The 14,364-nt window shown below is 40.6% G+C and overlaps 1 pseudogene; it reads right to left on the bottom strand.

The window, feature by feature from the left end:
* The window catches only part of LOC132134273 (proprotein convertase subtilisin/kexin type 5-like), a 57,897-nt pseudogene that overhangs the window by 38,758 nt on the left and 4,775 nt on the right, over positions 1-14,364 (bottom strand).

Below are 14,364 nucleotides of genomic sequence, written 5' to 3'. Positions count from 1 at the left end.
TGCAAAGAGCCAACCCCCTTCCAATAGATTACATTCAAACCGTCTAAAATACTGGCCCACACAGAACAGGAGGCTCACACATTTGACCGTATGGCCGTGGTTATCCAGTGGCTGTGAAGGCAAAAACGGACGTGCAGAGATCGAATAGTTACTGATACAAGGTTCAAAACATGCACGTTAGACAAAACAGCAGTCCAGGCTTTTGCTAGTAAATGAATGCTCTGCGGCTGAAGACAATCTCCAGTTAAACCAGCCCAGTTCCAATCAAGCAGCGTGTGTCAATCCCGAAGGAGGCAGCTCAAAGGATACAAACAGCACAGATAGCGATCGGTAACATTCGCTTTTGAATGAGTTTAACAACGAGGTTGAGGAATGACCTGCCAACCGGAAATCTGTAGCGCAGCAGCAAAACACACAGAGCGAGCGACCCGGAAGTATGACGCACTTCCGTCACCAGCGAGCAAGACTGCAGTCAGGAGGACTACTACCCGTTTTTATGTGGGGGCGTCTGTGGCAGTGATTGGCCAAAAGAACGCCAAGTAATTACACCCATACTGCTACAATCTACCCCACCTTTTGCATTGTCGCCTGGACGATGAATTAGTAAAAGTCAAAAAATAAAATAAGTAATAATACCCTATACTAGCTCTAAGGTCAAAAGAGAGCCATTACTGCAATGGACACAGGGCCAGGAGAAGCATTGTCCGCTGACACTACTGGTCTTGGCAGGTGATAGACATTGGAATGCTGGCCAGCAGTTGACCGTGCTGTCCGACATATGGCCACTTTACTAACTGCAGGGACAAAAGTAGGCAAAGGAGGTGAAGAGGGAGTGAGTCCTTCTGCTGCCCTGGTAGAAAGAGGCACAACCGGGACTTGCCCAGTAGGCACCAGGGCAGCAGGCAGGAGCTGTAACCGAGGTTTGAGTAACAGACACTTGAGTGGGGGTTACCAGAGGAGACTCCTGCCTCAACACAAACAGATCATCCCCTGACAACTCGTCCTCTGACTGCGGTGTGTCAGCAAGAGGTGAACAAGGGGGGGCAGCCTCACTTAAAGGATGAGCTCTAACTACAGCCTTCAACAGTGCACGGTTGACCTGCCTGGCTTTAGTCGGTTCATCCACTGGTGCAATTGTATACACGGACCCTCCCTCTCTGGGCACTTTGAGGACTCTATACTGTATAGGACCGAAGGTCACAGAGCTTATGACACCCCTATGCAGTAAAATCACGAACCCACACTAGCTGGTCCAATTTAAGGGGCAGAGCTCTCACCCGCTGATCATGATTATTCTTACGACGCTCCATGGGAACCCACAACCTCTCTTTAGCACCTTCGAAGGTCATCTGCAAGCGGGTCTTGTGCTCCTGAATCCATTCATGGATGTTTCCACCCACAGGATCCGTAACTTTTTGTGTATTTGCTAAAAACATCAGTCATGACCAGTACATTTTCTAACCCACTCTGGGAGGGTTCCAACACTTTTTAGTCAATGGCTACAATCTCATTAGGCCGTGAGGCCAACAGGTGCCCCGTAAAACTAGAACTGGGATGTTGAGAGTCCTTGGCAACTTGGCATCTCTCACAGGACTGACACCACTCAGACAAGTCTGCAGACATACCAGGCCGATAACAGCGCTGGCGCAGGAGCTCTAACATCCTTTCTATACCCTGATGTCCATGCTCCTGGTGGACCCTAGTCAGCACCTCTTCTTTCAGGGAAGCAGGGAAGACTACTTCCGTGCCGTCAGGGCGAAACACCTGGCGATACAGGACACCACTCCTCTCAATCAACCTGTCCCATTGTCGAAGTAACGCCAATGCAGGCCGGGACGCCCTTTCACGCTCTTAAAAGTTAGGACGCTGCTTACGTCTCCAAAACACAAAGACCTCCTGCATAACTGGATCAGCCTGCTGGAGGGTAAAGATATCAACAGTTGTGAGATGAGGCAGAGCCACAACAGCATTCTGAACTGCTTCAGGTCCCTGGAGGACCTGCTGCAAAGGCTTGGGGAGTGCTGTACCAGGAAGCATAGCTTCCATATTTGCTGGGACAGGGGCATACTGACGGGATAGAGCATCCGCATTTTTGTTACTTCTGCCTGCACGATACTTTACCTCAGAATCAAATGATGCAAGCTGGGCTGCCCAGCGTTGCTCAGTTGCACCAAGTTTAGCCGATGACAAGTGGCTAAGCGGATTATTGTCAGTAAAGACCACACATTTATGGCCCAGCAGATACTCCCGAAATTTCTCCATCATGGCCCACTTGAGTGCCACAAACTCCAGTTTCATAGAACTGTAGTTCACCATGTTGCGCTCAGTGGGCCTCAAACCCCTGCTAGCATAGGCTATGGGCCTAACCTTACCATGTTGCTCTTGTGATAACACGGCACCCAGGCCACCATGACTTGCGTCCACCTCCAAAATAAAAGGGAGAGAAAAATCAGCATACGGAAGCACCGGGGTACTTGTGAGCCTGGCTTTCAGTGCTTCAAAGCTGCTATGGCACTCCTCCGTCCAGTTTTCAATGACAGCTTGTTCAGCTTTTCTTTTAGACTTGGTGGCCCCCAAATGCGATCTGCCCCTAAACATAGGACATTTTCGGTCACGGTGCAAAAACACAAGTCTCTCAGTAGTAAGGACTCTAGCCGCAGGTAGTGCAGTAGGTAACACAATAGGAGGTGCGGAACTAGGTCCAGGCATGGCCCCTGACTGTTCCAGGCACAGCCTCTCATTATCTGCCCTTAACTGCTCGACCAAATCCCTCAACTCCTGTAAGTCCCCCTCCATACTTATCCTGACCAATAAAGGGAAACTCTACCGTTAAAGAGATAGGAAGGCAGAGAAAGAACACCAACTGCTGTTTTGCCTATAAACACAGTATAAAGAGAGAGAAAAAAATAATCGTAAACATTCCTGCACACAAATCAAAATGCACCCAGGGCAACCAAAAAACACAAATTGAACATGTCTCGACTTTAAATTGTAAACACCCTGCCGACTACGCCAAATTGTGGCAAAAGCAACCTTAAGTCCAGCTGTATTATCTATCATCAATAGCTCCTTAGCAAATGGAGTGGTCCCATCTAGTCTTAAACATGCAGTGGTCCACCCCATGCTCAAGAAACCAAACCTTGACCCCTCTATTCTCAGCAATTACCGACCCATTTCAAAGCTGCCTTTGTTTGTTTTTTCCCTGCTAAATTAATTTGTTAACTTGTCTAATACATTAGATACCTTTCAATCTGGTTTTAGATCGCTGCACAGTACGGAAACCGCACTGTTTAAAGTCAGTAATGATCTGCTGCAACTTCTAAATTCTGGCTCATGTGCTATACTAGTCCTATTGGACTTAAGTGCTGCATTTGATACAATCGACCATAGCATTTTGTTACACAGGTTGGAAAAGGTGGTGGGTATACATTTTCAGTGAGCATTGGAAGAGTCTCTTCTCGGCCAGTTCCCTTGTCTTGCGGTGTTCCCCAGGGGTCCATTTTAGGCCCTTTACTTTTGCTACAGTATGCTGCCCCTGGGTTCCATATTCAAGAAATATAAGATCTTGTACCGCTGCTATGCAGATGATACATAGTTTTATCTTCCAGCTAAGATCGAAAATAGTGATTCATGGGACACGCTCTCTGACTGTTTTGAAGAGATAAAATGTTGGATGGCTAGGAATTTTTTGCAATTAAATAAGGGCAAAAGTGAAATTCTGATTTTAAGTCAGCCTAGTCCAACAGATATCTCTCATTTGGGCCCTCTTTCTGCTTGTGTTCAAACTGATGTAAGAAATCTTGGGGTTGTATTTGATTCATTTTTAAACTTTGAGAAACAAATTAGCATCGTAGTGAAGGGAAGTTTTTATCATTTGAGAATGATTGCAAAAATAAAACATTTCTTGTCTTAAAAAGATTTGGAAACCATAATCCATGCCTTTATAACTTTGCACTTGGACTATTGCAACTCCCTTTATAGCGGCTTGCCTGAAACCGTGATTTCCCATTTACAAATTGTGCAAAATGCTGCAGCGAGGCTTCTCACCGGTACTAAAAAGAGGGATCACATTAAGCATTCGCTGCTACAGCTCCCAGACTCTGGAATAACCTGCCTATAATCTGAGGTTTTCTCCTTTGCTGACAAGTTTAAAATCTGCTCTTAAATTTCATTTATTTCTTTAGCATTTTCTTAAGAGTTGTTGTCTTGTTGTAACTGTGTTATCTGCCTTGTTTTAAATGTATAGCACTTTGGTGCAACGCTGTTGTTGTTAAATGTGCTTTAAAAATAAAAATGACTTGACTTGACGACAACACAGAACCTCCCTAGATCATGATGTCGCTCCAAACTGGATGAAAGAGCAGGAGGAAACTGGTCAGAGAGGCAACTATAAGAGGCCTACAGCAACTGAATTGCATTCAGAGTGATAATCAACCCTCTTGTCTGAATGACTATCGTCCAGTTGCCCTCACATCAATAGTCATGAAGGTCTTTGAGAGACTGGTTAAAAACGTCATCTGCTCCTCCATACCGGATACTTTGAACCCTCTTCAGTTTGTCTATCGCCCAAACAGATCCACAGATGATGCCATCTCTCACATCCTGCACTCTTCTCTCACACACATTGACAGACATGGGGACTTGTGACTTGGTGACTTGGACTAGAGTCGACTCGAGTCACTATTTTTATGACTTGTGACTTGACTTGACAAAAAATAAAATACTTGAGACTTGACTCGGACTTGGAAGTTAAAGACTCGGGACTTGACTTGACTTGAGACAGGATGACTTGAATGACTTGAGTGTTAATCACATCATGTTTTCAGTTTGAATATAAAATATATAAATAATTTTTAAAAATAAAATTGATTACTCAGCTGGAGCGCAGGCTGAGAATCGCGTTGTCATGACTGGACCAGGACACTATCATCAGTCATGCCCTCTCTACCTTACGCACACCACGCCCACTTAGATCAGATATCACATCACATCAACATCTCAGCTTGAGGGGTACCGAGGGTCATCGCTTTTGTCGTCAATAATTCGCGCCTAAAAACGCGTGGAAATCGCGGCGCGCCGCGCCGCTTTCTCCTTGTTTCCAAAGCGCTCGGGCAGTTGCGCCCCTGAGGCGTCTGCCGTTGCTAAGCAACCATGACGCGCTCTCTCCATGAAGAGCAAAGGATAAATGGATTTGCAGCACTAAAAATCGCTTGCAGTAGCTCTGCTACTAAATTTATTTCAAAATGGCAATCCATATACAGCTATGATAAACTGTTCCTTCATCTTGGCTGAGCTTTCAACGTTGTTACGGGAAAGGATGAAGCTGATTGATTGGTTCTTGTCACATGACCCGCGGTGCGCTTGCGGCTCTCTGAAAAGTTGAGATGTTTTTAACTCGATACGGTGCGGACGCGATTGGAAAAAAACGAGCGTGTCGCACCGCGTGTGCGTGGCGACCGCGTGTGCGTCGCGACCGCGTTGCTTCCATTATGAGCGCGCATACCGGTGGCGCATACATGGTGGGATAGGCCACATCGTGCTCGGCTTGCAGACAAGACTCTCTCGAATCTTATATTTTGCAAGTGCAATACCTTGAAATAGAGGTAATGACTTACGGATATACTCTGAGAGAGAGAGAGAGAGAGAGAGAGAGAGAGAGTGTGTGTGTGTGTGTGTGAGAGAGAGAGAAACACACTCGTGCTTCACCTGATGAAGGAAACCCAAACTGAGTCTGACTCCAATCACAACCCCAACATTCAGAAACTAATTGACAAAAATCTGAAGTATAATTAAGATGAAAAATGAAAAAATGAATTTGAGCTCCAAACCAAACTCCAGTGTTATTCGGCCCTAAACAGAACCACAAAACTGGCAAATTACTTATCACTCAAGCAATTAAAAGAAAGACAAATCCTTTCAAAATATCGACTCAGTGATCATGATTTGGAAATAGAGATTGGTAGACATAAAAGATCCTGGCTACCGAGAGAAGAGAGACTGTGCAAACACTGTGAGCTGAATCAAACAGAGGATGAGAAACACTTCCCAAATACAGCACTACAAGAGAAACATTCTTCCCACAGTTTGAAGCTTTGAATCGTTCATTCTTGTCTCTAAATGACTCAGAGAAACTACTCTATATACTTGGAGAGAATGAGACGGCAGTCACACTAGCTGCTAAATATTTATACACCATACACACCATACGAAAGGTATCATTTATTGTATTCAACTGTTTTATTTGAAATTCTTAATTGTATATAATTACTATTATTATTATTAGAAATATTATCTGCTGCTATTTTTATTGTATTGTATTTTATTGTAATCATATTTTATATTTTATTCTGTATCTAAATGCTTTGGCGATACTGTAACTCAAATGTCATGCCAATAAAGCAACTTGAACTTGAACTTGAGAGAGAGAGAGGAGAAATGTAAGAAAGTGTAATGTTGTATGTAAACTGTGTTTGAGGGGAAGTTGTGGCCTAATGGTTAGAGAGTCAGACTTGCAATCGAAGGGTTGTGAGTTCGAGTTTTGGGCCGGCAGGAATTGTGGGTGGGGGGAGTGCATGTACAGTGCTCTCTCCACCCTCAATACCACGACTGAGGAGCCCTTGAGCAAGGCATCGAACCCCCAACTGCTCCCCGGGCGCCGCAGCATAAATGGCTGCCCCCTGCTCCGGGTGTGTGTTCACAGTGTGTGTGTTCACTGCTCCATGTGTGTGCACTTTGGATGGGTTAAATGCAGAGCACGAATTCTGAGTATGGGTCACCATACTTGACTGTATGTCGTGTTAGAGAGAGAGAGAGAGAGAAAGAGAGAGAGGTGTTCAGAGAGGAGTCTGTTGGATGTTTAGCTGTTATTTGTTTTATGGACTCAATGTTGAAAATGTAAAACATTTCAAACACTGTTGGCAGAAGTGAAAAATAAATAATTTTATGAAGTTACAATTTTGTTTGATTCCATGTTTACTGAACATGAGTATTTACAATGCAAATCCAAATTATTTTAATTTACTGACAGTTACTTATATCTTGTCTTTTAACTTTATTAAGATCAGAATCTGCAGGTAAAATTACAATAATAAGGTGACTTGACTTGGACTTGACTTGACTTAATACAGGACTTGACTTGACTTGACATAACTTGTGACTTGACTTGACTTGCCCAAGAAAAAAATACTTGGGACTTACTTGAGACTTGAAGGCTAAGACTTGAGACTTACTTGAGACTTGCACATGTGTGACTTGGTCCCATCTCTGGCAATAACAGGAACTATGCAAGGCTGCTATTTATTGACTATAGCTCAATTTTTACTACTATAGTCCCCTTAAAGCTAGCTTCTAAACTCATAGACCTCGGCCTGAATTCTTCACTCTGCAACTGGATTCTTGATTTCCTCACCGGCAGACCTCAAGTGGTGAAACTAGGCCAGTACACCTCCAGCTCCATCACCCTGAACGTAGGAGCCCCGCAGGGCTGTGTCCTGAGTCCCCTGCTCTACTCTCTATACACACATGACTGCGTGTCTTCGCACAGCTCCACATCTATTATCAAATTTGCTGATGATATTATGGTTCTGGGCCTCATTCACAACAATTATGAGACCGCATACTTGGATGAGGTAGAGAAATTAACATCATGGTGCCAGGACAACTGTCTCTCTCTGAATGTGAGCAAAACTAAAGAGCTGATTGTGGACTTCAGGAAGAGACAGCAGCAGCCCTATACTCCTCTTAGGATCAGCGGGACCCCTGTGGAGAGGGTGAGCGGCTTCAAGTACCTTGGTGTAAACATCTCCGAGGACCTGACTTGGACTACTCACATTCAAACACAGGTTAATAAAGCCAGGCAAAGACTGTACCATCTGCAACAGCTGAGGAAATTCAGGTTCTCACCAGCAATCCTGAAAACTTTCTATTCTGGGGCTATAGAAAGTGTATTGACTCAGTGCGGTATGGGAACAGCTCCAGTCAAGACTGCAAAGCTGAGCGCATTTCAGGGTCTGCTCTCCCCTTTCTGCAGGAAATCTCCCTCAAACGCTGGAGAAGTAGAGCTGCTAAAATCATCAAAGACTCCACCCACCCTAGTAACCATCTTTTCACTTTGCTGCCATCTTGTAAGCGCTACCGTAGCCTGATGGCAAAAACTGAGAGACCCCAGGCCATCAGGCTCCTAAACTCTAAACCAGCCTCTTAACATCCTCATGCCTCCACTTAATGTTCACTTTATCAGTAAGATATTCATCATTCACTACCTCACATAGACACACTGACAGTGTCACCCTGTTTGCACATTTGCTTCTTGTACATTCCTGTGTATCTTAATATTTAAGACTACAGTAAAATGCACATATGCACATTGTACATCCCTGTATATCTTAATATTTAAGACTACAGTTTATTTTCATGCACATTATTTTGCGTTCTTTTTTTATTCTTATATTTTGATTGTTTACTTTTATTTCATTCTTACATAACTATATTTATGTATATTTTCATCTGTGTTGTTTTCTTTAATAATTGCACTGTCCATGGAGCAGACCTGACTCACATTTCACTGCTGGTTATATATGCTATATATAATTTTGTATGTGACGAATAAAAATCTTGAATCTTTTATCTAATCAAAACATAGATGGAGTCGATCAACTGCCCAAAGCTTGACTGTAATGATAACCTCTTCATCAGTCGACATTTTATTCCATAATGTTACAGTTTTGATGCTGTTTTATGTCAGATGATCGTGTTACGTGTTAGTATCTGGTGTTTCTTTTTTCTTCTTCACTTGTGTTTTTTTTGGAAATTCTGTGCAGTTGATGTGTACTAGCGCACTCTACCGTATAATAATGAAAACATGGATTCTAGGAGTATAGCTCAAATATATGAAATTTTTGCAAGTATTAAGTCAAGTATACTTAAATGTCATTTTAAGTATATTTATGAGGAGTACATAAAGCCCATTTCTGAGAAGTACACAAAAAGTAAACTAAAAGCATACTTTCCTATTTTTAGTTTAAAAGAAGTATACTAATAGCACACTTGAATAAACCTCTTTTTTGTAAGGGATGTCTAAATGTGCAAAGGTAGTAGACACAAATTCCAACAGACTAAAGGCTGTAATTTAAGCAAACGGTGTTTCAACAAAATACTGACACAAGGGGTGATCCTTTTTCCAACTCAGTGATTCAGATTTTTTTTTTTCTGACATGGTGATATATCTTTTATTTCAATGTTATAAGTTGCAAATGTAACTTAATTTCATGCTGCAAAGCAACAAAAAAGTGACAAAATATGACGAAAAAGTGACGTGACATACAGCCAAGTATGGTGACCCATTCTCAGAATTTGTGCTCTGCATTTAACCCATCCAAAGTGCACACACACAGCAGTGAACACACACACTGTGAACACACACCCGGAGTAGTGGGCAGCCATTTTTTAATGGTTAAAAAAAAAAGGTTTTTAATGTTTTTTAATTAAAATGATCACATCACCATGCTTCACATCACATGATTCTTTTCTATACGCACTGAATATATATCCTTATACGAAAAAGAGCAGTTTCGACATTGTGCTAAATATCTATTTTTTTGTGTGTGTTCTAAAAAAAACAAAAAAAAAAAAAACAAGTGAAACTTAAACTGTACAGGAAGATGAAGTCAAACCTTCGCCACACTCCAGTTTATTACAGATTCCGTCGTTGTGGCTGAAGAACAGAGTTTGCAGTGTGAAGGACATGGCTCACATGACTTCATGGAACAGGTACCGGTCCACCCCAAACCTATCTACAACACACAAAGAAAACACATATTACTCATGAAATTACCATACCATATCAAGATCATCCAAGATAAAGGTAAATTAAAATGCAAGCTATAAGGTAAAATTTGCTGTGAGATGTAAGACAGTCACACTGAATTTTTTTTATTAAATAATTTGCATCTTTTTGATTTTACTTGCTTACCACTAAACAGCAAATTACTATACGATCAGACTACTGTATTAAGAAGGCCATTTTTTACTCACATTTAGTAGTGCTTGCCAAGTCTTCATTCTGTACATTGGATAGAGCTCTTATAAATAAGATTAACTGGATTGTGGCAGGTGTGTCTGTTTAATTAGTTGCGTCATTGGTACACTAGCCGTTTTGTCTATGATGAGAATTGAATTTCCGACCTGTATTACAGCTGGTACAGTTACATCGGAGCACAAGAGTGGTAACAGAGGTGACACTGTCCACTGGATGTGTACTTCCCATCTGAGCAGCTGACCACACATCGACCCTCATCAAGCGCATGACAGCGGAAATGCACATTATTAGCAAATAACTGTACAATAAAATAATTAAGAAAAATGTAAAATCATTATAATAATTAAATGTACTAAATAGTTTTTGAAAGAAGTCTCTTATGCTCACCAAGGCTGCATTTATTTGATCAAAAGCACAGTAAAACCATAATATTGAGAAATATTATTGCCATTTAAAATAACTGTTTAATATTTTAATATATTATAAAATGTGATTTATTCCTGTGATGGCAAAAACTGAATTTTTCAGCCTTACTCCTGTGTCACATGATCCTTCAGAAGTCCTTCTAATATGCTGATTTGGTACTCAGTTATTATAAATTATTATTGGGGCTCAATTATTATATAATAATGATTCTTCCTAAAATCGATGTTTAAAAAAACGCTGCTTAATATAATAAGTAATTGTTGAAATTGTTTCTTACTGTGTGTTGGAGCAGCTGAGACAGTCCACACTTGTTGGACCTTTACATTTATGACAGGACACATCACATGACTGACACTCTCCACTCTCGTCCTGATACTCCCTTTAACCACAAACATACATCAATTACAATTATATCTGAAATATTACAACCAGTTTTGGGGGTTTCAACTTTCAACTTCAGCTAAACTTTCTTCTCCTGCATCCTATTCCTCTTTTCCAGGATGACAGCATAGCAGAAAGGTTTGTTTCTGCAGCTTTTACTCATTTCACTTTTTATATAAAAAACAAACAAACAAACAACCAAGCCCAGCCAAGATGAGAAAAAGTACTGCAAAAAGTAACGTAACACATTACTATAATGCAATTAGTTACTTTTTTAGGGAGTAACGGAATATATTAATGTGTTACTTTTAAAAAGAACTTTCCCCAACACTGGTTACAACTCTACTTTACATCAACAGGTTGCATACTCTGGTTGGAAAAAAAAAACAGAACTTACCTTCAACACAGGTATTGCTGAGAACACACCGTCCAGAAGTGTGTGTGTGTGTCCTCACACTCACTGCAGTTTTCTTTATCTGGCATGACACAGACCAGACAGACCTGCACATATACACACACTTCAGAATCAAAATATAGGTGGGAAATGATGATAAATGCTGAACAGATGAGAGGAGGCATCACACACACTCTTACAGGTGCTCTGAGTGTCTGTCTTTGCTTGTACAGTGTAGAAACCTTGACTTCAGGAGGACACACATCTCCAGTTCTCCATCAGGTAGCCTTCAGCACAATGATTACATGATTTTAAACAATCGATTCATCTATCCTAAATTTTTTAAATATAAGTATGTAAGCCCAGAGACAGTGGAGTCAAATTAAATAAATAATAATATATATTTTTTTTTTAATTCACAACACTTGAAATATAAATTGTAAATATTTTGTAGGTAAATAGGTTAAACAAACTTTAGAACTCTTGTTTTTGATTTATGAGCCTAACATGTTTAAGTGATGTTTAGTCAAGATTACTTTATTATTTAACTAATGACAACATTTGTTTTGGGACCCACCATAGCAAACTTCCATCAACTGGAACAGACCGACAAATTAAGTAGTTAAGTAATAGGGAAGCCTGAAGAATATAAAAACTTCCAAAACTTCTAAAATACTTAAAATTATTTCCGTTTCAATTAAAATAATTTTAGTTATTATGACGATATGTTTTAACAAACATATCGTCTTCCCACTTCAGGAACTGTTTTCCCACTAGCCTTTGTCATTACTCATCACTGTTCATTGCACACAGCTGTCCCCACTTACATTGTTTGCACATGCCCTTAAATACCCTGTTGTTTCTGTCATTGTTTTGGAGCCCTTGGTTTATGTCACCCAGTATTTCATGTTCCCTGTTTTTTATTCGTGTTTCTTGTTTTGTACTGCTTACCTGGATTTTGACCTGTGCCTGGCTTATTTATTCTGGATTTACCCCAATAAAAACTGCGTTTGGATCTTCCTATTTGTGTACGTCCCGTGACAAGCCCTCGTTGGATTGGTCATTCGGTCTGAAAGAAATTAGTTCCAGAATAATTGAAAGATAATTAGTGGGCAAATTGTGTATTTGGAGAAGTCGCTGATATTCATACGGCCAAGTAAAATTTAATTCTGATAGCTTGTAATGTAAATCAATAAGATCTTTACAACAGTATAACAGTTCATATTGTGTAAATATTAGTTGCCACTATATCTCCCAATATTACAGTATGTCTCAGTAAGATGATATTTAAATGCTTAGTTTTATGTTCACAGCAGCATAGTTTTGTGTTTACATTTTATGATTGAGAGATGTACAAATAAACATTCCTCAAAAGCCTGATCTATCATATTTGATACTTACATTTTAACATGATTTTTCCTAAAAAATTATATATGGATGATAACCCTTCAGTCCACGAAGTGTTCATCTTGAAATATTACTAACAATATAAAATGTATTACATTTACTTTATACAAATCTGTAAAGATGTCAAGGCAAAGAGACACATTTACCGTTAACTGAAGGTGGATTATTTATTTATTTATTATATTAAAAGGCCTTTTACTTGCTAAACAAATAATAATTTAGAGGCCTCATGAATTTCATCAAACATGACATAGTAGGCTTTGAAGGGTGAATCATGTACTGTATTTCAGTGAATACAGTTATTATTTTAATTCCAGTCCATCTGAACTGGCTCAGCATATTTGTACCTGTTTGTGAGAAGCTGAGATCTTGCTCCAGAGGGTGATGTCAGTGTGACTGACAGGTCTCCACGGTGAGGATGTGTGATTGTGACACATACAACCACATGCTCCAGATAGACCACCCGCTGCAGACGCTGAGAAGAGCAGCCTGTGGACTTAAACACTGACCTCAACACCCACTCTGGACTGATGATCCCGAGATACATAAATGCATAAAAGTACCATGGCATTACTATGATATTTTTTTAAATATCTTGGAGGATGATTTGAATACCATGGTATAAGATAATGAGCAAGATTATGAGCAAATAGTTGCCTGGCAGTCTGGACTACATTTTCCTCACTCACGTGTTGAGGAGACATCTGCTTCCAGGTCTCTGCTTCCTTCACCATGGCTTCAGCATCCATCAATCCAAACCCGTAAAGGTGACTAACTGCATGACAGCCAATGATAACACAGTTCATTATACACTGCCAATGAAAGCATGCTTTATCTTCCATGCAATTGCATGCAGTGATTAATGCCTGCATCTCATTTCACATACTATGTTTTTAAAGTATGTTCCACATGCTAAAAGTTTTTAATATATATATATATATATATATATATTATGATTTAAGATATGATAAAGACTTTGGGTGCTTGTAAGCTAAAAATAAAAACATGACGTTTAATATACAGGCTCATTTTACCATCATATCCAGTTCCATTGTTCTGCCAGTCTGAAGCACTCAGGTAACCACGACGTGAAGGTTTCATCACAATGTGCTGAACATGTCCCTCCAGGTCAGAGCTGGACTGAGGATGGAGAACAAAGTGATGATAGTAAATATTTTATCCTACAGTGTGATTGTCACACACCTGGACTTATTTTGTGTGTTTTTTCCCCTGTGACCCAGTTTCTGTCTTCCGTGTGTGGTTTTGATTAGTTCCCAGGTGTGTCTAGTCATTTCCCCATGTGTTCCATGTCCCTGTTAATTTAGTCATGCCATCCACCTGTGTTTCCCCAATTATCCCTTCTATAAAAGCCTTGTCCTTTCAGTTCTGTTTGGTCGGGTCTACTCGTCTAAATGTCAACTTGTCTACTTGTCACCTGTTACTTGCCACTTGCCTCTTGCCACCTGTTATTTACGACTTACCTTGTTTATGTTTTATTTAATAAATCCTTGTTTCGTTTTATCCCTCGGCTCCGTGTTCCTTCCAGCAGCATAAGCCGTGACAGAAGACCCGACCTGAAAAAGTCAAAAACTGCGTGTTTTCCCTCCGTTTTGTTTTCCGTTTTTTTTTCACAGTCTTTTTTCTTTCTGTAGTGTTTCATGGATCCCCTCTATCGCCCCGAATACCTCCTCCTCCTGCTGGAGCAGGAGGGACTGTCTCT

Source organism: Carassius carassius, chromosome 4 (assembly GCF_963082965.1).
Source record: "Carassius carassius chromosome 4, fCarCar2.1, whole genome shotgun sequence".
Lineage (NCBI taxonomy): Eukaryota > Metazoa > Chordata > Actinopteri > Cypriniformes > Cyprinidae > Carassius > Carassius carassius.
The sequence above is the reverse complement of the archived record's forward strand: the minus strand, read 5'-3'. Positions and strand labels throughout refer to the sequence as shown.